The sequence below is a fragment of the Vollenhovia emeryi genome, unplaced genomic scaffold (assembly GCF_000949405.1).
Source record: "Vollenhovia emeryi isolate VEMERY1.0 unplaced genomic scaffold, V.emery_V1.0 DF939148.1, whole genome shotgun sequence".
NCBI lineage: Eukaryota > Metazoa > Arthropoda > Insecta > Hymenoptera > Formicidae > Vollenhovia > Vollenhovia emeryi.
In genome coordinates, this window is record NW_011967218.1 from 926,819 (window position 1) to 954,458 (window position 27,640).

The following is a 27,640-nucleotide window of genomic DNA, read 5'->3' on the forward strand; positions in this document are numbered from 1 at the left end:
TTAATTTTGTGTTAGAAATATGACACTGGGATAACGTGTAGCTCTGCGCTAACACGAGTGATTAGTAATAGCAGGGTCCTCGGTTCGTTCCCGACCCTCGTCCCGCATATTTTCCGTCAGGGAAAATTTACAAAGATTCAGCATACCTGAAGTGCCTAGTATTGGATTCAGTGTTTGCAATTAAACACAATGAATTTCAAGAATTTTTAGAAATAATACGCTGATATAACGTAACGGTTGAAAGGCGTTCCCATAAAAGGGTAAACTTAAAAAGAAAAAAAAAGAAATATGACACTGATAGTAGATAATAGAGCAGTATACAGGGTGAATCTTATTTCCCGTCCCAGTCTTTTACCTTGAGAGATGGATTACCGACCGAAACTGTAACCGACTCGGGAAAAATTGGAAAAATCTCGTAATATATGTCTAAATCATGTAATATCTAATTGTAATAGATATTACATTATTAAGATGCATATCGCGAGATTTTTCCATTTTTTCCTAGATGAGTTGGCTACAATTGCAGTCGGTAATCCATTTCTCATGGTAAAAGGCTGGCGCAGGTAAAAAGATTCACCCTGTATGAGTATCGATAACTGATAAATACTCAAAGAAACAAATGTCGAATAAAAACGAATTCTATCAAAAATTTTAATTGTAAGATTAATGGTCAGCACGATAGTCAACGAATTTAAGAAATTTATGAAGATTATTTTACACTTGGTATACAAAACAAATTTTCTTACACTTGTAGAAATTGGTATACAAAACTGACACGAGATGGCAGTGCAAGTAATTTTAGCAGATTACTATCGAAATTTTTCACGTATAGTAAATTATTAAAAATTATTGTATTTATAAGCGTTATAATAAATATATTTAGTAGAATGAATATATTATATCTTAAATTGACACCGTATTCTTTGAATTTTTATCTTAATAATTTTATACAATCAACGAGCGTCCAAATTATATTATACGTTTTATACAAATTATACAAATTACACAAATTTTACAAATAATTTTATACAATCAACGAGCGTCCACTTTATATTATTTAATAATTTTAGTTTATGTCGATATTTTATAGTAATTCGGAGCAAGATATTTTTTTATGTCAAAATTCACTTAAGAAGTATTTGTAATAAGTTCTGGTATCTTTTTCAAATTTCTAAAACAAAAGATTGTATCTACGTGGAGTTTCGTTTAAGAGAACGAAGCTTTTTCCAGCTATAATTGTTTCAAGTTAGTCGACGCGTTCTCGGTTATTTTACAAGTACCTATTGAAGTTTAGAGTTTACACAGATATCGAATAGACTGTATCCTGCAAATATATCGCACTAAGGCCCGGTTGCACCAACGTCACGTAATTTTAACTGTAGCTTAATTCACTCTTTGTCGCTTTCCAACTGTTTCCCTTAGAAAGAGACAAAGAGTGAAATAAGCTAAAGTTAAATCTAAGCGACGTTGGTGCAACCAGGCCTAACTGTGGTACTCCGAAGCGATTGTGAATAAAACTGAAAAAACACGGCTGGAGCGATCCCTCGCCGCGATGTGACGCGAGGAGTTTTATAAGCCGTTTGGCGCACGTGTCGTCGCCGAATATCCAGGAGATGAAAGAGCGAGGAGCGCGAAGAGAACGATGTGCGGACGATGAGCGGCGCGATATTGCCCACGTAGGATGTGTGCGCTCTCCCATCTACGATTTCGCGCTAATATTTGAGATTTCGGTCTCGTATATGACCCGCTGTCCGCGCCGGTGACATCTGGCACGGATCTTAAGGCGCATTATTGCCCGCAAGAAGCGTTCGCAATATTGTCACGTAATAAAGGAGAGCGCGGCTGTTCTTGAGGGATCCACCTGGGGAATGTATAAGCGCACGTTTGAGCCCAGCGTACGTACGCGCAAGGGGGGGGGGGAACCGCGTCGGGTATCGTATCGGAAAATCATTGAAATTCTCAAATCCCAGAATCATTGAGACATATTGAATGTAACTGAAAGTTATGCCGATCCGCGAGATTCGCAGTTGGTCGCCGACCTTTTTCTGAATTTCCCCTTTTGTTCGTCTTGCAACTTACATCCTGATATCTGACATCGATAGTGGTTATATATAAGTAATTTATGTACATGTAAGAAATACACACACATACACAGACACACGTGTATAATATATATTTCTTATATGTATATAAAATTAAGTATAACTATCGTATACCACTATCGATATGTAGAGGAAAGTCCTCTATTACGAGATAGGATCCTAATACGGGATAGCGGAGTTTCTGTTAAATTAATAGCCATGGATTTATTGCCGTTGGGGTAAAATCTGTTTAGTGGAAAATTCATTGTTAGATTATGTAATCGTTGCAAGAAAAGATTTGCGATTGATTTGGGTGTTGAAAATCTGCTCTCTTATGTTAGAAACCTAGGAAATATATTTCTTCCTCTCTCGCATCGTTTTTCCGGAAACGGTCTGTTGGCTAGATTCTGATTAGAGGGACTCGATTTGGAAATGACTGGGAAGAGGGTGAGAGGAAATGAAAAGACAGTACAATAGGGATCGACAAGTTAATTTATTAATAATTCATTAGATTAACAAGACATTGTTTTCTTGTAAAATACCAATTAAGAAACGTCGCATATTAAATGATGCTGTTGGCGTCGAGGCATTGAGGATAGGTATCGATTATCTTAGCGCATTCGTACGCAAACGGTGCAAGGGAGATAACGCGAAAAAGAAGATTGATAGGGGAAGAAAGACGAGGAGAGAGGGCCAACCCGACATATCCGAGCGACTCTGATTGCTTCCTTAACGATCGGTTGACAGCGAAGACGTATGTCGTATGCCATCAGATAATGCGTGTAACGTCGATGTGCGCGCGTACACACGCACCGTGCATACACGGACGAGGGTAGAAATATTTGTAAAAGCCACGCCGCCGCCATCGTCGTCCTCTTCGTCCTCGTTGTCCTCGTCGTCGTCGCCGTCGTTGTTTCATCGTACGCCGGGGACATCTTCATAATGTCGTGCACAAACCGACTGTCATGTCGTATCATGCCTCACGAATGTCGGCGACGACGAGGCGAAGAAAGACGCTCGCGATCGATGCCTATCGCGCGCACGATATCGAGGCGAAATATGCCGATCGACGCGTCCGACCTTAGCTCTCTTTGAACTGGGATCACGCAATCAATTAATGATGAATTTCTCCGCCGAGGGAAGAAAATTTCGCGATTACGTAATTTTCGGATGGTGATATTCTCGCGCGAGTGTAATCGGAAGGAAATTACGCGAGATCGGAATTTACGTCGATAACAGATTCGTACGCGTCGCAATTTATTTCTTGCTCGCGTGCTCCCCGTTTATGGTGTTTTGTGCAATTTATTTTGTACCCGCGGACAGACATGTGAATAGACAAATTTTGACTTTGGCAAAGCGACTTCTCACGAGTGGAGGAACGACGCACGCGCCCATCGGCGCGGCGGGCCGCATGTGCGTATTCCCCGCGTATGCCTCGAAGAAAATAATAAATCGCTGAATCAAGCGGCTGCGATCGCGCGTCACGAGTATAAAATGTATTAACACACCCACCCGGCGAGCATCTAATATAGCAATTGTTCTTCTTCATTCGAATTGCGTACGAGGTAATTGAAGGGCGCGCCAAATAAAATACGCGCCCTAAGGAGGTACGATACAGCCGTCAGATCTCACGCTTGAAAGTCAGACCCGGAGGGGAAAAAGGGGGGGCGCAGGACGGGAGAAGAGGACGGAGGAAACGAACGGGAAGGCCCGTGCGAGAAGGAGCAAAAGTCGAAGTGAGCAAGGTGACTGGGGAGGCAAAGAGGAGGCAAACGCGAGGGGCGAAGGGGGAGGGGAGGGAGAGAGAAAAAGAGAGGGCGAAAGGGTTGAACGGAGAAGTGGACAGAAGCGTGAGTGTAGCGATGGAGAGAAGAAGGGGGATGGGAAGAAAAGAAGAAGGTAAGGATGAGAAGAGACCTATCGGACCATGTGGCAGGCGCAAACGGTGTGAGTAATGGCGTCGACCAATCGCTCCCAGCTCTAAAACACGAACACGCCGGCCGCCTGCCTCCCTCCCTGCTTCGCGTGAACGCGTATAGTAATAACGAGCCGTCTATCATCGTCGGAATCATTATCATCGCCGGATCCGCGGTCCTCGTTGCTCTCCTGCCGCCCGGCCCGGCTTCTCGTCTTTCGTCTCTACCTCGTCAGGGGTGGATCTATACGGAGACTTAATGAGACTTAAGCTTCAGCTCTGAAATCGTTAAGGAATAATCTCGCTTTCGCGAAATGTACTTGCCAGTTTTTCAAGAATCGAATCGACAATATTCTGAGAACGACCGTGACGGTAGAAATTTATGAGCATCGAGCTGACTTCGTTGAAAATGATGGAAAAATTTCTGCCCTGTACAATTTGCGTACAATTCGCTGGAATGCATATACAATACGGACATGATGGACGTAATTAAACAATTATGTCTATTATAACAAGTTAAAAACATAATAATGACAATACCTTTTCTACTTTATTACATCGCATCATCGTGTAAAATAAGAAAAAGAGAGATTTCCTTTAACGTCTCTTCGTTTAGTCATGCGAATCTTGTTAAGATTTCGTCCCTACATACGTAGGGATATGCGATACCGCTTCCCTACCCTCGACTTTGCAGCGAGTGAAGGAAGGGGTTGTGCAAGAGCGAGGCGGGAAGGGGGGGTTTAATGACAAAATTATACCGAAAGTGCAGGCTCGCCGATGTGAAGAAGATATAATGCTTCTCGCTTATCTCGGGCGCGTGTTACGGTGATGAAGACGATCGGTCGTGAATTCGCGCGGCGGCCGCGTCGCGAAGAATGTTGCGTTAATCGCAAATTGCATCGCACGGTTTCGCGCGTGCGAGAAAAATTGCTTGCGCGCGTGTTGGCGTGATAACCGGCGATTACGATTCGAAATAGTGATAAACGCGCGGGGGCGCGCGCGCGCGGGACGCGTAATGAGCATTTCGGGTCGTTAAAATTTTGCTATCTGAATTCCGGCTCTGAATTCCGAGTCCGCGGCGCACACTTTCGTTTATTTTCTCTCGCGCGCGTTTCTTCGCTCGACTACTGTACTCGTTTGTTCGAAATTGATACTTTTGATGCGGTAAAAGCGAGCTTAATGCTTAGGTATATGCCACGTAGGTCATGATCGCGGACACAATTGAACCTGGATACAAAGAATTTCTTTGCGAACAGGTTACTTCAACTACTCTTCTCAAATGCGAGCGAAACGTTTACAATGTTTCCAAAATTCACTTAATTTTATTATTTCTAAGTGATAAGTTTTGTCTTACGCGACGTAGAGTTAGTGCTGTATCTGCTCGCCTTTTACTCTGGCAGAACTCTGCGGGGAAAATAGGTTTCCATGAAACGCGGACACCACAACCCTCCTCCCGATTTCCCCTTGAATTTTTTCCGATCGTTTAAGCTTAGTGCATTAATTCTATTTTATGTGTGGATGAATTAAGTTCAATATATGTTAGTGTTTGATTTTCACATTTTCACAAATACCGAATGTCCTACACTAACAAAAAAATTTTTTAAACTAATTGTAAGTAAATAGATTTCCTTAAAATAATGTTTTCTACTGAAGTAAATATTTATTCTATTTAAATAAAAATATCAATTTCAAGTAAATTTATGTATTATATAAAGTAAATTAATTTAAATTATTACATCTTCTACATTCAAATAAATCCATGAGATATAGAATACTATTTATTAAATGAAATAATTGTTTTGCTTAAATAAGAAATCCAATTTTCTTCGCTGTAAAAATTACATCCTAGTAAACATTTTATAGAATTAAAAAAACATTTTTTAAATTAAAAATTATCTATTCTTTCAAATTTAATAAATACTTAAATTAAAGCAATGCATGCTTTAATCTGTTTATTTTCCAATTTGAGTTAATAAGCTATTAGGAGCCACCTAATGAATAATTTTCTTGAGTTAAGTAATATTTTTTTTAGATTAAGATATTTTTTCATCAGTGTAGATATAAGAAAACTGAGCAACGTCGCGGCGTCGAGGCGCGTCGGGTAGTTTGAATCCTAAAATAATCGAATATGCGCTACCGATTGACAGTACAATAATAATCGCCGCGCCGTGCCAGTCGGTCGTCATTTAGCACCTTGTTATTAGGGAAATCGATTCAATTTTTCACTATTAACTGTTCGCTGTTATCTTCGTACATTATGGTAATGAAGACGGTGGCTCGTGGAAGATCGGAAGGTATCGATCCAGATCTCTTGTTCATTACAAAAAAAAACGAGTGGAAAAGGAAAAGAAAAACGCGCAATAAATTGTGTACACGATTAAAACCACTTGCTTGCGCCTTCGTCTGCGCAGGATACAATCGCGAAGGATCGACGGAGGCAGCTGATATATTACTGCGGTATGTACAGGGCGATGCAAACCGAGGGTAACCGAACTGTAGTCTTTCTTTCGTCTCAAATGTGATCTTTGAAAAGTGTTGTTTTACTACTTGGTTCGCGGTATTTAATGCCAGAAATTAGAACGCCACGAAATGAAGATGATCATTCGTGGCTTCGTCAAAAGTTCCGCACCCGAGTGGGAATCGTTTGAGACATCCTGTACGAGAACGAGCTACAAAAATATAGAGTAACTGCTGCGCAGTCGATTATCCGCGTCGCGATTGCTCGTCGTGAGACCGATTACGTGACTTTCGAGATTGGAGAGAGACAAAATTAAATTGATAGGCCTGCGGCCTCGTTTTTTTTTTCGAAACGATATTTTTTCTATGCCTGATCGCAGATCGAATCACGGGGAGGATCGAAACGACGACGGCGATACGCCGTCAGTAAAAACCTCGTTAACCGTACACCACCGGTTTACACGCGTCGAAATTTGCCCGCGCGTGTAGAGTCGAGGAGGAGACGAGCGATCGCGATGCATTATGAGCAAGTCGAGCATAATAATATCATTGTCCGCTACGTCGTCGCCGGGTCCTCGTTTCTTTTTTTTTCTTCCGTTTCGCGACGCTGCAGATGAATATCCGTCGGAAACGACGGCGGGCAGATTTGACGAGATAGGACGGCAGGTTTAATCGTCGGACGAGAAAATTACACCGCGAGAGCGAGTGCGACTCCTCGGAAAGAGCGACGCGTTTCTGACGACGGAATTCCGGCTTATCGCCGAATGGATCGGGGTGACGACGACCATTATAGTCCCCCGTTGGCGCGCTCGCGATATCAATTTAATGGCGTAAGTAATTGGAGCGGTAAGCCGCGTCGGCGCTCGCTCGTAATTTCGGTCGGCCGTAATTTTTTTTTCTTGCGGCGCACAAAAGAAGGATGCACCTTGCGGGACCGTCCCGGGGTGGGTTTCACTCGGGGAGGCTCCTCTTCGTGCGCGAGCGCATGTCAAATCGCGATATCGTGGAGAAAATTGCGCGAGAGGAACAACGGTGGAAACGCGGCCGTGCGGGGAATGATTCGCCCGTAGGGACCGTCATCGGCCATGTTTGAACAGCCGCGCCGCGGCACCTCATTATTCTGCTCCTTGCTCGGCTGCCGTTCTACAAAGAACTACGAACAATAACGCGATACGATCTTGACGCAGGCAATAAACTATACCATTCCGTTATTACATTTTTATGCACTACGGCGTTCCAGCGGGGGTGCTTGCCAATTGTGCAACGCGCGCGATGCACACGCAATCGCGTAAAGGCCGAGTCAGACCAGCAATTGCTAACTCGTATTGGATTGGGATTGGCGATTGACGACTGCCCTCTAGCCAGTGAGAGTCGATTAAATCGCTGGCTGCTTTGCTCCCATTGGCTAGAAGACAATCGCCAACCGCCAATCCCAATCCAACCCGAGTCAGCAATTGCTAGCTTGATTTGGCCTTTATGCTCGTTATTGTGCGTTACTCCATTGCACTGACAGCAAGGGCGCGTGTAACAAAAGGAATCTCTCGTTTATTCGCTACTGTAAATTGTAAATAATTTTACATTCTATAACTGCTTAAAGATACATGTAAACGCGAAGACTTGCAAGTCTTCAATGATACCTTATTTCTAAAATTCCGAACGCAACTATGAGTGTTTTTCAGCAACGTTACACAGACGACCGTGTAACACAGTGAATCGTTTTATTGTTGTTGTTTGCAATTATTAAACAACGATGAAATGATTTCTCTCTTGGTGGTAAATATTTTCTGTTATAAAAATTTATTTATAAGATAAATTTCTACTATTAAAGACACTTACAATAGAACTCAAAGGCTACGAGACTAGTATTAGATTGAAACATTAACCCGAAATCGAGGAAAATTTAAAACAATATTAATTTATGTATTCCATGTTTTTAAAAATAACGCAACTATTCAGTTGCGCACCTTGCGAGTTAAGAAAGGTGGTTTTGTTTCAAAACCAGGAGTCCATTAGTGAAAGTAATGTAAAATAGTGTTTTTCAACAAAAGCATTAGGACGCAAGGAGCTAATAATTATGCAGGCCTTTGTCGGATGTCGAATAACGCAATTCTAATTACGATTCTCGCGGCAATATCCGGCACCTCGAGCAGAAGCTCGTCGTTCACCGGAGGACAGATCGGGTAGACAGGTCTACCTTGGGAGAGGCGCCATCGCGAATCGTTTGAGGATCCTCTTAGACTCGTCCCTCGCCTTTTTCTCGCCGTCTTAATTCCCGCAGGTCCCTCGAGAGCGTGTAACCGCAACGCGCTCGCGGGATATTGGTTTCCGTTCTGCGTTTGCCCGAGATTTCCCGGCGCGGATAAACACCAGGCTCCCTCGACAGAGCGATTGCCCTCGGTGGTCCGGTCGGTCGGTCGGCCGTAAAACTTAGGATGGGCGTGGAATTAGCGAACTGCCGCAAATAGTAGTGCACCGTCGTCGGTGCCCGCTGGATTCTGACGTGGTGCGTCCCATTTCTCCTGGAAATGATCCTCGAAAATGCCTCTTTCCACGAGCCAGTTTCGCGCCCGCAATATGGCGGATCTTGTGGAAGGAACTCGCTCCGCCGCGGTCGCGAGACATTGTTCTCTCCTCAGATATTCTAGATAGCGAACCTCTCTAATCACGACTTTACCTAGTCAGTTTCCATACGTCGTGCGCTTTGAATAAGTTTGCGCTGGTCTACGGTTCGACGTCATAATTGATGAAGGGATTGTGTCGTTAAACGGACAGAATGAGAGATTAGTTTCGTTCGTAACTGTGAATAAGAGATTTGCGCTGCTTGTCATTTTGTTTGTATATATTCTCGTAAACTCGAAAAAGAATTCTCCAAAAATACTGTGCAATGCATCTCTGTGGTGACGTTTCTCATTTATTATATTTACGATATTACTTTATACACAGAAAGGTTGATGCAGCTATTATTACCGGCATTGTATAATACAATATAAATTCTTAAAGTGATTTTCATGTATCCCGTGATTTCCGTTGAAACGGTCTTTTAAACCGCACGCGGCAGGAAGTGTGTCTAATGCGGGCTACAATATTTAAGTTCTTCCAGTTTCCCGCAAAAATTGAGGATAATTATCTTGCTGACCTTTCAAAATATTTTACCTGCAGGACGCGGCACCTTTGATCAAAGATCTGTCTCGACGTCTATCGTGTGTACAAAAAATGCCGAAAGGTGATTTTCATTTTTAAGCCCAGTGAATTAATGGTCGAAGTTTTCTTCCCTTTTCGAGAAATCGTGTACGATCTTTTGTATAAAATTACGTATAATTTTGTAAAATTGTACACAATATTAATCGTTCGTAGAACGTCTTCGTTTTACAATCTCGAATTGATTATCACACGTCACGTTTACTGGCTTTGTTGCATCTACAGGAGTAGTTTTCCAACATTTCATTTTACATTAATGACAGCACACAGTAAAATCAATTTTTGCAAGTTCAGAATGCTTCTTAATCAGCCTCCTCCAATTCGTTCAGAGACTTGACATTTAATTTATCACTCATTTTACTAACAATGTATCGCTTGTTAATTCTCAAGCCAGCCGCGGCTATTTACAATATTTGCTGACGGTTATCAATCTACGAAAGACAAAAAGGCAGCGGCTTAGGTGATGTTAGGGCAGACCGGCTATGGAAGGGACGTTACTTATCTATACGCGATAGATCCTAGATTAACATGTCCGCGACGCGTTATCGATACCGAGTTCGCGCCTCGGCACCATTAGGCCTCGCCGCACGTCCGGCAATTACAGCCTGTTGTCGCTCCGGGGCAATTCGTGACCGTAATAATAGCGATAAGCCCCGAAGGAAAATTCGGCACTCTCGTCCGGCTGTTTATGGCGGCATTGTCTCCAGGCGCGGCGAACGACTCTATTGAGTCGTTGTGTGTACGACACGGCGGACTCGTGTACGAATGAAGAATTGATGATGCGTACGGTAATAGGTCAGGCTCCCGTGGATGACCGATCGTCCGGCGATGATATATCAAGGGTTGACGGATTTTCGACATTAATAGCCTGTCAAATCGCGGGTATCTCGAGATTGACGATAACGTCCGGAAAATTGTTGCGTTAATTGTTTAATCAGACGTTTAATTACGCACGGCCGCGCAACGTTTACGACACATGACGCACGTGATAATCGCCGCTCGCCAGATGACTGCCTCGCAAAAATTTCAAGTGCGATTTATCCGATGAAATAATTATACTTTACGATTACATAACACGCGTGAAAATCGAAAGGGAGTCCTCCTCAACGCGAACATTTCCAATCCGCGTTCGTGCGGAAGATTAAATTAGCTTTCGGATTTCGTTGGCTCATAATGGCAATAAGAAAGAAGCCCGCTCGGAGGGAACCCATGTTATTCTACCTCAGCCGGGTATCGAATTCGGGCAGGTAGCGCTGGGCTTTGTAAATTACACACGTACAAGAGCGCATCATCCCGTGGGGCCCCCGCCGCCGTTGTCAACCGCCATACACGGCAACAAATTTATATGTCGCCGCCCCGCAGTTTTCCCACATACGCGGACAAACGGGGAGTGGTAAGAGATACGAGCCGAGGGGCAAAAGAGAGCCGAAAGACATCGTGCCTCGAGTAATTACATGCCCCGGGAGAGCCCCGGCAATGGGATCCGACAAACACGCGCGCGGTTAGGAGTAGGTGGTTTAAGGTGTACGAGGTTTAGCCCGTGTACGAGGAAGAAGAGGACAGACGGCCGCAGAGGGGCCCCGTTCGGGCCCTAGGGGTGAGAGAGGCGGTGGATTTAACTCTATATACCGCTGCCGCGTCGGAGTGACGAGGGAAGGGTAAGGAGAGGCTCTCTCGCGGCGAAAGCACTATATTACATCATTGGCGGCCATTTTGGACCACCCAAGTCGCTGTCAGAGCATAAAAAATATGAAGTTCTTTTAGGGCCGCCTTTTTTCCGTGCCGCCAGCGGCGCGGCTCCGTCGGATCGTAACGGGGAAAGGCGGTGCGAAGAAGAGAGTCGTAAGAGGACGGCCGCGGACGCGAGCGAGACGGCGCGAAGGGGACAGAAGGAAGGGGAGAGAGAGAGAGAGGAGAGAGAACGAGGGAGAGCGACAGGGGCCGGGATAAAGAGGGCCCCGAAATAGGGTGAGGAAAGAAGGGAGAGAAGAGGATGAGTTCGAGCTGAGACGAAGATTCGTGGAGAATCGAGGGGAGAGAAGATAGGGAGGACCTCCGATCGGGTATTAGAGGCTCCGAGTAGGGATCTAAATAGGATAGAGCCCGATAGATTTAGAAAACAAGGCGCGGCCAGTGCGAGGAGGAGGGAAAACGGGAGATTTGAAGAGACCGCGGGCGTAAGAAGGAGGGAGGGGGAGAAAGGGAGAGGGGGTGTGGGGGAGAATCCGACGAAGGTGCGTACTCGAAAAGAGTGAGAGAAGAAGAAAGGCACAGTCGAATACGAGACAAGTGATGATGGATAGGGATTACGGCGTAAACACGAATAAAGGAATGCCCTTGGAGAGGGAATGATTTCTAGCGATTAAAAAGCGATAAAAAGATGTATGGATGCGACGAGAGTTCGAGACGTGACGCGCAAAGCCGCGCAACGCTAGAGGACGCGAGACGGCGCGGCGGGGGCGTCGTACATCGATTACATAACGATTGAATTTGATAGATACGGAGGTACCGTGATAGTGATATAACATGGGGCACACAAGTGCGATCCGCGGCGGAATAGCCGTGCTGCGAAACGCGGAAGTACGGGAGACAGAGACAGATAGTCGGAAAAAGAGAATCACTTAGGGTTACGAAGGGCAAGCGTGGCGAGCGGATAGATAAACGGAGGGAGGGCAGAAGGGAATGCGCGAGACTCGCGGGAGATAAACGGACGGGGAGATACGGCGAAGGGGGTACCGCGCGCAGTGAAGGGCGAGCGAGGCATTCGGGGAGATAAGGTGGAGCCTCGACCGGGCCGGATGGAATAACAGAATTAAATGGATAGAGAGAGCCTTAATAGTCTTAATCTCCGGCGCGATGGCTTTCGAGTAGCTCGATTCGCATAAGAAAACGGATGAGATGTAGGAGAATTACGTATCTTCATAGATACCGGAGATTGTACTCCCTTTAGGGAAGCAGCGGGAGCGGTTTTAACAGAAATCGACAAACTGCCATACGATCTAGAAGAATAATTAATACAGAGTTGATAAGAGAAATCTCAATTTTTTATTTGTTAATTTTTCACTAACGTTATAATAACTTAAAATGTTATATAATGAGAGATTTAGTACATCTAATTAAAGAAACTCTTTACAAATTATACACAAAATGCTCGTATTTTTGTACATGTCGCAGCAGGGATCAGTAAATTCAGAAAATTTCCGTTTGATAATCAAATTCTGTTTCCGATAATTTATTTCTATTGCAAAAGAAAGTGACGAGTCTTATTGGATAACGATAGGTGGATGATATGGTAGCCAACGAGAAGATCCGAAGAATGTTGAGCGAGCTAGAGTGATGTATGTAAAGAATAAAAGCTGGAATAAATTAAGAGAGAGACACCTGGCGTAATTTGAGAGCAAGAGCGTCTCTTGAGCGTGTTAAAGCGCTTTGAGAAAGGGCTCGAACACGGGGAACCAGCGAGGCAAAGAAACGGGAAGATAGGCAAAGGCAGAGACGGATAGGCGGTAGGTAAGGAAAGCACTTAGGGCTGTGAAGGGCACAGGCCGCGCGAGAAACGTAAAAGAAAGATGTAGTAGTTGGGTCGGGTTATATCGCTTCGTCCGCCATATTGCGGCTTAGCTCGGAGCTTTGTTTTTAGCTATCCATAGCGCGACGCGTGTAGATTTGCGAGAAATCATTTTCCCTTCTTCCTTTTGTACTTACATGAAATTAATTGTAAGTACGCCCTGAAAAAAAGTTTCTTTGAAATCAAACTCTTTGAATTCTGACCCTACTAGACCTTTATTTAATTTCAAAGAAATGATTTCCTTACCTGAACCGAAATTTTATTTGGTCAAACCTGAAATTTTTAAGAAAACTCACCTGTTTCTTCAAATCTAGCAGACGTTTTAGTAGAAGTGAATAAAAATTTAGTAGATTGAAGGAAACAATCTCATTTGTTTAACCTAAATAAATCTTTTTTCTGGGTGTAGAACGTATTTTTATCGTCAAGCAACGAGCCTTTAGATATTGTTAATATTTTATATTATAAGAAATCCATACTTCTTTAGTCTCAACGAGATAACTTCTCTATGGCGTTTCTCCTTACATTTTCTTCGTTCTGAATTTAATATTAAAATTGTTAAGTTCTTCTCGCTTGATACTCGGACGCCTATCAATGAAGAGGCAACCTTCGCGCGTCATTGACTTCTCTGGATGCAAACGCGCGGACGTCCGCTTGATGTCGATTGCCACGCACGATCGCCCGCGTCTCGAAATTATAGGTGGGTAAACGGCTCGGTTCTTACCGGCGTGTAATCCGTCCTGTTTGTTATGACGACGCCGTTTTGTTTCCGCTGTTCGTTTTCTGCCGCGCGGTCGTGAGACGAGAGCAGCGAGAAGGCAAGGAGAGTGGCCTGTTGGGAGAGGAGAATGTCTTGTCTTCTCGCGGAGGAGAGTCCGCGCAGGGTGATTCATCTCGGAATGATTGAACGAGACGGGGCGCGCTCGCTCGTCCGCGTGAAAGGTGCGCGCAATTTGGCGCCAACTGTCCGCTCCGCGCGCGTACCTAATTAGCGCTATATAATTTTATTCGACCGTTATAATTCTGAGATTGTAGATTGTTGTATGCCGCGCCGACGACGTTAACGCTGATAAACATGTCGCGCCTTATCGATTGTTTGCGATATTATTTATTACGCGGAGATTGTACGAGATAAATGAAACGCGCGTCTTGGATCGCACTGGACTATTGTTTTATCTTAACATAAATGTAACACATAAAAGTGTTACGAAAATAATAACATATCTGTTTTAAGTTAATTTTTACATTGAAATAAGAATCGCAAATCTTGGCAGCGCAAGAAAATTTTAACATTTGAACACACGATTTTATGCTGCGTATTAAATTAATTACTAGTTATCGGAAACATGTGACTGACAAGTGAAGTTACATTTGAAGAGAAAGTAACGAAGTTACCAAAGAAAAGTACTGCAACGACTGCAACTATAACTTCGTTACAAGTAACGAGTTACTTCCCAACCCTGAATAATCGCCATTATCATCATCTTATATCACTGTGCTCTTTTGTACGAGGGAGTAGTACTCCGCGGAAAACTATAATAGATCGGCGAAACGAGGAGCGATCATTTGAGGTCGTCCTAACAGAAACGGAAGGGGGAGCGCGGTTAAACGATATATATATTTCTTAAAATACGAGAGCTCGAAGATACAGGCGTAATTAATCATCCGCTGATTATTAAATTCTCCGCTAAGTCGAGGAAGGAAGAGAGAGAGAGAGAGAGAGAGAGAGAGAGAGAGAGAGAGAGAGAGAGAGAGAGAGAGAGATCGGAACAGAGGGAGGGAAGACTCGCGAGAGCCGGATGTTCCCGCCGCTTTATTATTAAAATCGGAGCGGAGGTGACGCACCCCGCGCGCCAATTTATTCCGTCAAGGTAAGCGGCCTTGCTTCGGTGGTGGACGATGTACGCGCGCGAAGATGAAGGTGGTGGTACGATCAAGTCATTCCATTATCTGAATTGAGTGTTGCGCGTGGGTACCTGCAATCAGTTTTTCTTTTTTCGGTCCCCGACCTCACCTCGCCTCGCCGCGGATCACTTCTCCTCCCCTCGCGTCTCGTCACGCCCTCGAGGTCTCACCGAAATGAGTATGCGAGAGAGGGCTTTCTCGCTTGCGGCGGGCTCTCTTATGAGAGACTTTACTTTTCTCGCACGCAACGCCAACCGTCGGATAGATTCTTGCGCATTTCGGCGCGCGGTGCATTTTCTCCCCTCGATCAAGACACTCGCCTCCTCCGAAGGTCTCACGGCTTGTTACTCGCGAGGACGGCTTGACTTAATCCTTTTCTCTTCGTCGCAATGTCATCATAATTTTGCCGCGCGTTAAAATTTTTATAGTCTCAGTTAACGCGTCGATTTGAGATTAATCTGTAGGTATGCGTTGTAATTTTGTATTTTTGCTCATTTGTTACTTATACAAAAGTAACTGATATAAAATAATTATTTAAGAATATGTTGAAACGATTTATAATATAGACAACATATTTTTATATCAACGCAACGTTGTATTCATTTGAAAACGTGGGACAGAATAAGTAAAAGTTGCCGATCTTCTCTCAGCTAACTCACCTAACAAATAGCGAATTCGATTGCGCACCGAGTGCACACTACGGCCAGTTTATAGTCCATTTTTATATTTAACTTTGTCTTAAATACACGTTCAAAGAGTATTTAGCAAAAAAAAAAAACGATCCGCGTGGATGCTGTACAGATCATTTTACTGGCTATGAAATATTTCACGAAATATTTAAGGCGATTCTCAAATGTAAGAATTGACTGTAAACAAGCCTTAGTGTGCACCCAGTGCGCACTAGTGCGAGCGACCGAATTCGCTAGAAAGTTCGCGGAAAACACTATACAACATTGTTTTACATGTTAAGATTGCAAAGCGCTCGATACCCGCGTGCTCTCGATAAGCGACGAGTTACCTACGTCCCGCGGGGCAGTACGCAATATTTTTTTTTCTCGGCGCTCCATATCGAGCGATCTCCTCCTGCAGCTTTTCGCGGACGAGCAGTATCGTTGCTCCAATCTGCGCTATCCGCGCTACTTCATTTCGCCGTGGCCCGAAGGAGTAATAACGCCGGCCGAATTACGGCGTCATTAGATCCACTTTGGGATTAAAATATTGCCTGCCAATAAAAATCGCGGCGTACGCTCGCATGATCGCATAATTGCATTATTATCCCTTTCCCTTTTAACGGAGAAATTACCGGCCCCGGTCGTTTTCTTACCGCGAGGCGAAATCTCACCGTCCAGACGTACGTACTTTCGCACTCGTCGCGAAGAATTATGCATCCTGGCGCAACATTTTAAAAGGCGGCAATTATCCGCCGTCCGAAACAACGCACCTCTTTTGCTTTCCCTTCCCGCTCCCTCCCGTGGACACTTTGCGCGAGCTCGTATTCCTCCTTTCTTGATCTTACAATGGAATCCACTAAGATCCGCCCGAGAGCGGATGTTAACGCTTTAATTACGCAAAACTGACTTCCAACCTCGTAAAATACTGGCACTGTCATCGCGAGAAAGTTATCGCAGAGGGTACGACTGCGTGGCGAATTTATACGTTAACGCGTACGTGCATATCTTTCGTTTTGATGATGTATTTACTGACCAATCGCCTATAATATCCCAGTAAACGTCACGTGGCGTTTTTACAACCGGCGGTTTGTCACTTCGTGCATTACTCAGTATGTATATACGTGAGATATTGGCATATTTTAGTGGCAGCAGCTGTAATGGGAGGAAACCGAAAGAATCGCATGGGGACGGTAGGAACACACAGTGAGCAATCTTCAGATAGGAATTAACGTGGATGTCGAAAACGTTCGTCGCTTAATCTGCTGTACGAACACGCGCGACTGTAATTATTAATTAGATGAATATATTTTTTGCGAAAAAGAAACAAAGAAGCGCGATATTAATAAGAAAAATCATTTATCTTACTACGATACTCGTATAATAGGAAAAAGTTTTAAACTTATATACAGGTACATGCGCTTGCTCGCATGGTCTAAGTTGTGTCTTAATTGACAAAATATAAATAATATTACATTTATCTTATGACAGGGAAGCTCTCTCTAATTGCGCATACAAAAACGAAGAAATACGAAGAAGCTTATTTTAAATTAGCGATAATTATCAGCGCAAGACAAGAGGGAGAGAGAGGGGGGGGGGACAGGGAGAGACGTGGAGAAACAGGGAGAGACGAGGAGAGACGCGGAGAGACGCGGAGAGACGCGGAGAGACGCGGAGAGACGCGGAGAGACGCGGAGAGACGCGGAGAGACGCGGAGAGACGCGGAGAGACGCGGAGAGACGCGGAGAGACGCGGAGAGACGCGGAGAGACGCGGAGAGACGCGGAGAGACGCGGAGAGACGCGGAGAGACGCGGAGAGACGCGGAGAGACGCGGAGAGACGCGGAGAGACGCGGAGAGACGCGGAGAGACGCGGAGAAACGCGGAGAAACGCGGAGAGACGCGGAGAAACGCGGAGAGACAGGGAGAGACAGGGAGAGACAGGGAGAGACAGAGAGAGACAGGGAGGGAGAGGGAGAGGGAGAGAGAGAGAGAGAGAGAGAGAGAGAGAGAGAGAGAGAGAGAGAGAGAAAGAGAGAGAGATAATTTCTGTTCGCGCTGCGTTCCGATATGCATGCATGGCATACCGCGCAGCAATTTTCCGCTTCTGCGCTAATTATCTTACAAGTCGTTGAAGGACAAAACCAACAGGATTTACATAGGATATGCAGTCTCAGCGAACTCTATGTAAATCTTGATGAAAATTGGTGTTAATCACGCGCTATTACCCGACTCGCGTTACGTTGCATTATTATTGATCGATTACTCGAATGTTTTTAAACTGCAGCCTTATAAAATCGACGGGAGAAATAAGACGGCGTGATTATATCTTCGTGCAGTCGCATTTCCCAATCTCGTTAGCGCGGCGAATCAATTGCGCGCGCGCTTGATATATTTATCACTTTAATTAATTGTTCAGATTAATTTGTTACCACAATTCAACGTTTTCTTTTCTCGACCTGTTAAACCGCCGAAACGGCTGCCTCGGCTCGAGCTACTCGAGTGATCGCGGAATGCGCGCGGTGCGGATTGTACGCGCTCGTTCGCTCGGCGCAATGCCACGCCGGCGCGGGCATGCCGCGTACGCGGCATGCGGCATTCGACGTGCGCTTTTTCCGCGTCCCGGGCCGGCTCGCGAGATTCCGGCCGTATCGCGCGCTCTCGCTCGCAGGCTCGCGCGTATGCCGTGCATGCACGCGAAAACCGCTTTTAATCGATCCCGTGCCCACGAACCGCTCCCCTCCCCCCCGCCCTCCCGTAATTTGCGGTAATTACGGGCGCGCGGGGACCGAGAATTCGCGCCTCTCTCGCGCCGCGGGTTACTCCGCGATTGGATAAGCACGGTTAGCCGAATATGGCGAGCATGGCGGCGGTCAACGCCGCTTCCCCGCGCGCCTTTCGTCGCTCGTCATAAAACCTACCCTCCCCGCTCGTTTCTGGGGCCGTGTCGGGCTACAGGAATGCGTGCTCCAGGTCGAGACGGGTACATAAAGTGCCCCGGTAATGCCTCCCTTTAGCGAGGCGGAGTGCGTTAACGCGCGGCCGCGCCGTCGAGATCGGCCGGAGATAATTTGTCGTGCGTGCTCTCGCGCGGGGTCGCGTCGATTTAATCTTCTCCGGCTTTGCGATCGGAATCATATCTGTGTTCCTCCTCACGTACTTATATATTAACTCGCATTGAGAAAATGAAAAGAGAAAAAGAAAACGATCGAGGGGGACGCCTTCGATCTTTCAGATACGTTTAAGAAGAGAAACCAATTATTTCTAACGGCTCGCAAGATTTGAACAAGAACTGAAATACGCCGACTGCCCCTCGAAATTTCAATTACACATTAGTTCTGTGAAATTCGAGATCTTTATTCCCGCAGCGTGCGCGCGGCAATAATTAATTAATGCCGAATCGATCGATAAGGTGAAATTTATATCTCCCAATAAATCCGCCTGACGAGAACTGGACGCGGGCTGGAAATTACGCGAGCCCGCGCGCCGCATCCGCGCCGGCTCGCCATTTTGTCGCTGCAGTTAGGCCGCAATTACGCGCGCGTAATTGTTGCCTCGGTATTTATACCATCTCGCGGCGGGGCTCTCATTGGCGCGCGGTGATATCAACCTGGCGATTAACGTCGGCATCGCGACCGGTCGATTCTAAATTTGCACCGGCGCGACAGCCGACGCGACGACGTGTTCTTGCGAAGGCAGCGAATCTCTTAAGGGCGCGCTTAGGTCAGCCAGTTAAGGTTGAGGGCCCAGAGGTCAATAGACGTTCGAGCCTTACACGAGCTTTCCTTTTTTCAAGAATCAATTTTAATGGGATCGGTCAGTTGTTTAATCGATTAAGCTGTAGGTAGTTTGAATTAATAGCCTTCACTAAACAAAAATTGTTGCTACCACAGCTAATCGTGAGTTGCTAAAAATATTTGGCTGCCATGACTATAAAATTCTAAAGCACAGCAAACGGTTTGCTGTCGCACCTAATGCAATAGCCACAGTAGCAAAATATCAACTATCGCAACTAAATGTTAGCTGTCCATATTTTACAACTGAAATTTAGTTACCACGTGCAGTTTTTAGGCAGCTACATTGTTTTTCCCGTTTTGTGGAAGTCAAACTATTTTTCATTGAAATCCTCTGGCGAACGAGGATGAATTTATTACTTAAAGAAGACGCGTTATGCCGAAGATAGACGGAGGAAATAATAAAGTTACTTGTGTCGAGGCCACATATTTAATTCGCAATTATATCGCGGTGCCATCTGTCTTTAAAAATAAAACGCACACGTCGATTCGGTTAGCGAGTCGGCCGGAAATTGAGGCACGAAGAAATCAAAGAGATTCACGCGGCGGGCAATCGGGAGCGGGTATCGGGGACGAAAGTTTAAATGTTAAAGCCCATCGGTTCCCCGACGCTGGAAACTTGAGACCGGTGATCTAATCTGCCGGGATTTATCCTCACCAGCCCCCTTTCGGCGCCATAATATCTGCGGCGCAGCTGCTGCCGTTTCGGCGATCCTTTCTGGTAGGCGGCGACTTATCTCTACTTTACGACTGACTACGTTCGACGCTTAACGTCGAGTCCACCCGGTGGTACACCCGAGATAAAATGGTGGCCCGCCGTCCGTGGTGGCCATTTTGGGTCTAATTAATTGGCGGGACGTTGTATCGGCTACACGCCCGGCCACCTAATGTCCCCGACGGCTCCTCTCTTTAATGTATTCGGATACCTGCCTGCACCGTCACGCCGTCCCGATATTCGCGTTTAAGGCTCGCGTCCGATGAGGTTGTAACGTCCGTCGTTGACCGATGGATATATTTGGCATTGATCATCTCATTGTCCCGCGTCTTGCACGAGCAGCGAGGATCGATTACACGCCAGGGAGATTTCTCACTGTCCAAAAGTATATCGGTCGTGGATCAAGCTTTATAATTTTGTTACCGTAAATGGAATCAATAATTATCGCGCTATATATTGATTGTTGGACAGCGCGATCACCTTGCATCCAGAAAAAGAGATTTATTTAGGTTAAACGAATGAAATACGTTGAAATCATATCTCTTTAAATCTACTAAGTTTTTATTTACTTGTACTAAAACATTTTCTAGACTCGAAGAAATAGATGTGAATTCTCTTAGAAATTCCAGTCTCAATCAAGTAAAATTTTGGTTAAGGTAAAGAAATTATTTCTTTGAAATTAAAAAAAAGTCTAGTAAGGCCAAAATTCAAACAAAGGCTGATTTTAAACAAACCTCTTTCTGGGTGCAATATTTTTTTCTATAACGCGAATTACATTAATTCAGCATGCTAGTTCGAAGTAGAGTCCCTCTAATCGGAGTCTGGCCAACAAGCGGTTTCGGCAAGATGAGAGGCGAGAGAGAAGGAAATAGAGAAAAGTTCTCTATTATATGAGATAGATTTCTAGTATGAGAGATAGCAGGTTCTTAAAACCCAAATTTAATCACAAATCTTCTTTCGCAACGATTACACAATCCAACAGCGAATTTTCCACTAAACAAATTGCGCTGCAATAAATTCATTATCTGGAATCAACCGACGATGCCTATTAATTTAACGGAAATACCATATTACTTTCCTCTATATTCCCTCTCACTCTGCACGACGCAATGCTGCATCATTTTGCCGAGACTGCCTGTTGGCCAGACTCTGATTGGGGGACTCTAGTTTGTAGGTGACGAGAGCGCGAACTGCGTCGTAATAGCGGCGGATGTCTAACGTGTCAATCAGTAATCGTAAGAGAGTAACTCGATACGATTCGGCGAGAGAGAGAGAGAGAGAGAGAGAGAGAGAGAGAGAGAGCACGGTTCGGATTACGCACACTCGGACTCGTGGAATCGAGCGGAACAAAAGGGCCACCTCTCTCACGGGATGGTAATAATCTCCGCATCTCCGCGCTCGCTTACCGTTGCGCGAGAGCGCGCTGGAGCAACGGCGAGAGATGCAACCCGATTCGATTCTTCCTCTCGTTAAAGTCGCGCCTTGAGCGCGATTGTTAAGGAGGCAGATCGTAATCTGGATGGTTCCCGGTGTTCTCCGGCGTTATGATTGCCGGCGATACCGGACGGGAATTATTTAGCTCTCCCTATATCGGGCAGGCGTTCCGTGGAATCGGTACCATTTATCACTGGCGCATACATTTACCTATTCGTTGTTACATTCCTGCATGCAGGATGTCCCAGAAAATGGGGGAAAAAAATACTTTGTCGAACATTTCGAATGTGAGAAATATTTCCCCTTGGGAAAATTTACTTTAAATGAGATTGAAGTTTTTTTAAGTGATCTTTCAAATCTTTATTACTTAAAGTAATTTTAACTTTCGCGTAAGAGGAAAAACTTAAAGTAAGCTTTAGGTGTACCTTAAATAAAAGTTTAAAGAGTCCAAATTTCTTAGCTCTCTACAGTCGCATTTTGAAGTTTTCTAAGGTACATTTTCCCAAGAGTGTACTTGGACAATTTTGAAACCCAGATTAAATTCTTATTGCGCGATAAAGACAGCTTAAAATCGATTCAAGATAAGGCTGAAGTAAGTGAAAGAGGGGCCCCTTAATCTTTAGGCGTCAATTAATTTGCCGATGGATTAAGTGTCGATACTTGGTTGAATTAAAATGATGCAATAAAACAGTTTACGAGCGGCTGCGAAGCAGCCTGCAGGGGCGCGCGTATTCGAAAAAGGACCCTCGATATCATCCTTACCCCGGCAAAATGGTAACAATCCGTTCATCCGCGCATAATAGCGGCGGCTGCGAGATGTCGCCGGTAAACGCGTAAATGCACGTTGTACACCACGGCGATATCGCGAACGTCGCGACGACGACGACGACGACGACATAGCAAGAAACGCAACATCTCGCCGAGGGGTGACTCCTTTTCACGTTAAAGACCCGACTCGGCTGGTTAGGCGCTGGTTAGGAAAGAAGATCGTAATCTGAATGGTTCTCGGTGTTCTCCAGCCCGGCGGGTGCTAGCGGCAGATAGAAATCTCCTCGGAGAGGATCGTCCGCGTCCCCGTCGTATATACGCAAAGGCGCAATCCTCGCGGGGATATAGGATAACGTAGGGCCCTACTTAGCTACTAATGCTGTCGCTACCCGCCCTTTCTCGGCGTAAGTTATGTCCACCGGTACGATCGTCCGTTTCGCCCCGGTCGCGCCTCCCCGCCCGCAGGAATATAACACGGCCCCGGGGCTAATCGGATCTCTCTCGCGTGCGTGCCCTCGGCTACTCGCAGCAGCGCCGGCCGGAGCGAGAGGCTCGATTTCCTTCCCGACCGTGTGATATCAGTTTTACGGCCGACTCCGGCCGGAACTGGTCCGAGACCTCTCCGGCGTTACGTACTGACGGATCTGGGTCGACGTCGACTCGCCGATTCATAATTCGTCTTCATTTCCACGAGTATGCAAGTATAATTCGGAAAGAAAGTTTCAGAAAAGATTGCGAAACGATCCCTGGGAAATTATTTCGACGCCGTGTGCGTGTGCTTGAGGGGAACGTCGTTCTCCCGAGGCATTTTTTCAGGAACACGTTATTCCCCGCTGGCCTTTTATATTTTTACTTTATCTGTTATCGCTATTATAATTTCAGCCTTCTCGTACTTAATATCGCACTATTTTCACGTTCGAAAAGAATAAACTTCACGCTGGCTCGTTAACTGCACGGGCTCGGAATTTATGAAATGCGCGACCGCAAGAATTTCGGTGTCGTCAAGAGAGCGGCTGGAGATAAATCCGGCGATTCCGGGGAGACGGTGTACCGCGCGAATGTGGCGATACTTGACGAAGATTGAAATAAATATCCGCTGTGCCCATAGTGCTAATTGGCGTGCCAAGAATGCAGCGGTTCGAGATCTCGCCTGCGAGCGGTTTGAATGGCAGGCGATGCGAGGCATAAAGCGAGGGATGTACGATTATTATTCGCGAGGCGAATCCGACTTCGCTCACAAAGTAACGAGGCGACGTTCAATTTGGCGCGGCGAGAAATCGCGCGCTAAAACGAAGGGAATCGAATTACTATGTACGAGCGCGAGGCACGCAAGGAGTAACGCGAAAATAATTACCCGCCGCGCGCGGTTCGTCCTATTAATACATTACCACGTAAACGTGCGTGTCCGCCCCATTAACATACTGTCTAATAATCGGCCCCGTCCGTTTGCCGAGCGGTTTGCGGCGCGAGAAATATGACGGTCAGTGCGAGCGTCATGATTAAGTCAATCAAGCGAAACGGAGTAATCGTTGCTAGCACTCGGAGGGATAAGCCGATGCGGAGGAAGCGTGTTCGCGTTATCGCATCGCGTTATTAGTTCCGGCCTTGCAGAAAACTCTCGTTTACGTGCGCAATTCACGAAGAAAACGTGGATGAGAATTAATACTCCCTAAAATTTTTCGAGTGAAATCTTCACTCGAATCGTGGCGTCGCTCATAGACACAGTAAATATAGACTGAGCGTCCCATTGAATAAGCTGAAGCTTGTGAAGAGAGAGAGAGAGAGAGAAGCTTTAGGAAGACTTCCTTTCTCTGTCTTACACCATCGTAAAAGAAAAGAATCGTGCCTGCGCAGTACTACACAGGCGTACTTAATTCTCCTTTGTCGCGTTAAGTCTTCTCTGTCTCTCTCTTCACAAGCTTCAGCTTATTCAATGGCAAGCTCAGGCTACATTTACTATGGTGTCACTTCGGTCTATTCGAGTGAATATTTACTCCAATAGAGTGAATTAGTTCACTCTAAGGCAAAAAGTGAAGAATTGCACTCTTATTTTTAAAGTGAAAGCACTCCAACTTAAAGTACGGTACTCCGTCACTAGATAAGGGAATGTCTCTCTCCAAAAGAGGGAGATACCACTCGGAAAAATGTAGAGCACGGTGTAAAAATATATCAGAAGAAGTTATTAAATTTGTGAAAGGATTTGTAAAATTGCCAAGGGTTTTCGCGCGAATTCCTTGCTTCGCAAGAAAAATTTAAAACGTTCGAAAAGCAAGTCTACGCAGTCGCTTTGATGCATCCGAAATTCTCAGGAGCGGCACGGAACGTAAGTAGGCGTTTAAGGTTCACGCGGGGCTCATCATTGCGTGTTGACTGACAGTGGGATCCCCGACGACGCGGCGGGACATCGGATTTTTGACTTTCACCGCATAACAACAGCTTGTCGAGAGCAAGAAGGAGCTCGTTATCGCCATTTTGAATTCACTCGCGCGACTCTGGCGACTCTGGGAGAGTCCGCAAGGCGGACAGATCGGAGGGGAGGTGATTTGTGGTTTTTTTCCCTACAACACACGTTCCCTTCACTCCACCCTCGGACAATTTGTATTTCCGATTTCTAAGGCGAATCGCTCCAGGGCTGCCAGGTGTTGGAAACCGGCCTCGTTGGCCGACTCGCGCGGCCTGTCTCATTGTGCCGGCGCAGCAACTTTTGAGCCGGAGCGCGGAGTTTCGATCCCTCGCTGCTCTCGCACGAAACAGAAAAGTCAGAAGGGCTGAGAAAGAGAGAAGCGGATGTGGGGTTGTGGTTTCTGGGCAGCCGGAGGATAAAGATAACGGATCGTAAAGACTTAAGCTGGACGTTAGCGGGATATAAAAAATACGATGAATATAAAAGTACAATGAGCGGTAATTGACGACGGATTATGTCGATCGACGGTTTTACCGAGCTATACTAAAATCGTAAGTGCAAACGTAACGCGAGTAATATATTTTGAAAGAAGAAAAAAAGAAGGAACAAGTCGATAGACGTTTTTTCCGTAGTGGCAAAGCCGAATGTCAGAAGTTAATTATATCGATAAATACCGTGATTCTTTGAGCAGGAAGGTGCTCTTTGATATATTACCTGTGCTCGGTACATCTACCTTTTCGAAGTAAATATCATGAGCATGCGGCGACGAACAATATGCGCGAGAGAGCCCGCGACCGGAAGACCACTGGCACGATGCCCGAGAGTCTTCGGAGGGCCTCAAAGCTGCGCAAACGCACGTGGATCACTCTGACGCGTTCGCCATTGTGACGGCCGCGGGATGTCCGCTCGGACAAATCTAGCGCATTGTCGGCCTCGGCTGGCGCTCTTTGTGCAATCGCCGGTGACGTGTAAGGCGACCACGGCAAAGGACAACGACAATGACAATGCCGGCGTGTTACAAACGATCGAGTAGGCGGTAGCCGTGTTTTTCGGCCGCGCATCGTTCAGCGGCCGCCCTTTTATTGTCGCTCCAAGGGCGCGTCGGGTGCCCTCTCGATCCCTTCGCGATACTGAAACCCTGTGTCCCGCTGGGGACGACACGCGCCATTCAACCCGCTGCCTCGTTCTTCTGTTAGAAATATTTGGACAGCTCCGAACAAGGTTCCGATGATTTCGCAAGGACATCGCGGTGGTCAATGCACAAAAGAGGTTAAAAGGCGGAAGTTTTGATGCATCCTTGTACGTAATTACCGCCGTCCTTTCGGCGTTCGTTTTTCCGAAAGACTAAATTTTGGATCTCTTCGCGTAATAATCGACACGTAAAAAAAGTCGCAGTTATTTATCGTAGTGGCAGTGGCATGAAAAGTATTTTTTGCAGAATTGATACAGGACGCGTAAGATTTATGTTGGACAAGAATGACAGAAGCTGTTAACATTGGGCATTGACATATTATTTTCCAAACGCAATTTCCAAAGATATAATTAAATTGTTTATTAGTAGGACATAAAGACGGGGTTCTGTGGCTGCGGTCCATTTGATTATACAAATGCTCCCAAGCACCTTCTTCTTCTCCTTCTTTTTACTAAAGAAAAAAAAGAAGGAGGAGATGAAGAATACTATGAAGGATTTGCAGGATTAAGTGGAGCACAGGCCGCATCTACCGAAACACTTTTTACTCACTGTTTCTTTTGAGCCGTTAAACAGTCGAGATATCGTTGCAAAAAACGAATGATCTTTTGATCTATTTTTAGTGAGAAAAAATTGACTCTCGATCAAACTATCTTGCACGACTGGAAACATTTTGTACATGTATTCTTATTAAATGGCCGTTGGACAATTGAATTTCTGGATTATGCCAGCGTGTACAATTTCCCTTGTGTTCTCGGTCTGGAATCAATTTTTCATCTCGGGCCGCCTCTTGGCCGCCGCGTTATTGCGGCCGAATCTGGTATCAAGTGCGAGAGATCGTTGTTTTTTTTCCCCGGCGGCAGCAAAACGTAGGACATAAACCCGCTTTCCATCGAAATGGAACATAGGTATCAGCGATGATCCGCGTGCGAGGCGCCAGCTGGCTCATATTGAAACCAACCCCCTCATCGAACACCACCACCGTGTCCCTGTCCGCTCGCCCCGGCCCTCCCTCAACATCCGAGAAACCTAAATCATTTTCAGCCCCCTCTACCACGTTTCCTACATGTGCTAACTACCCTCGGGGGTACTTCGAGGGCCACACCCTGGCCAGTTAAGCTCCACCTCCTCCCGAAACTCCGCTCGCTAAGATCTTCCTCCGCGATTACATGCTCTAATCGATAACTGTTTATTCTAATAGAACAACGTATCTATGATCCGTCCACGCATCTCTATGATTTTTCAAGTGAGGCTATTATTACTAATCTCTCTATCGCAAGTGAATTGCATCCGAGATAAACAAAGAATAAAGTGGAAACATTAGTTTTGCATCTTGACTCTTTGAATTGTACAATTTTTGAAAATTATAATTACGCGTATGAACTATGCGTGATCGGAGACGTTCACTTTGAATCATATTCCTCCCTGAAAAAAGTTCTTGCATGCAATGCATTAAAAAAGTCTGCAGTCATATGAACATAAAAATTGGGGTCAGTTGGCAATGGATTTAGCAATAGTTAGATTGAAATCTTATATTTTATCGGGCAG

General features: G+C 45.5%; 1 protein-coding gene across 1 annotated transcript in view; it reads left to right on the forward strand.

The window, feature by feature from the left end:
* The first annotated feature begins 6,363 nt into the window (after positions 1 to 6,363).
* The window catches only part of LOC105565983 (RNA polymerase-associated protein LEO1-like), a 48,736-nt gene continuing 27,459 nt past the window's right edge, over positions 6,364 to 27,640 (forward strand). The window contains exon 1 of the mRNA XM_012019619.1: positions 6,364 to 6,453. The gene's annotated coding sequence lies outside the window, so the exon portion shown is untranslated. The remainder of the gene's footprint in view (positions 6,454 to 27,640) is intronic.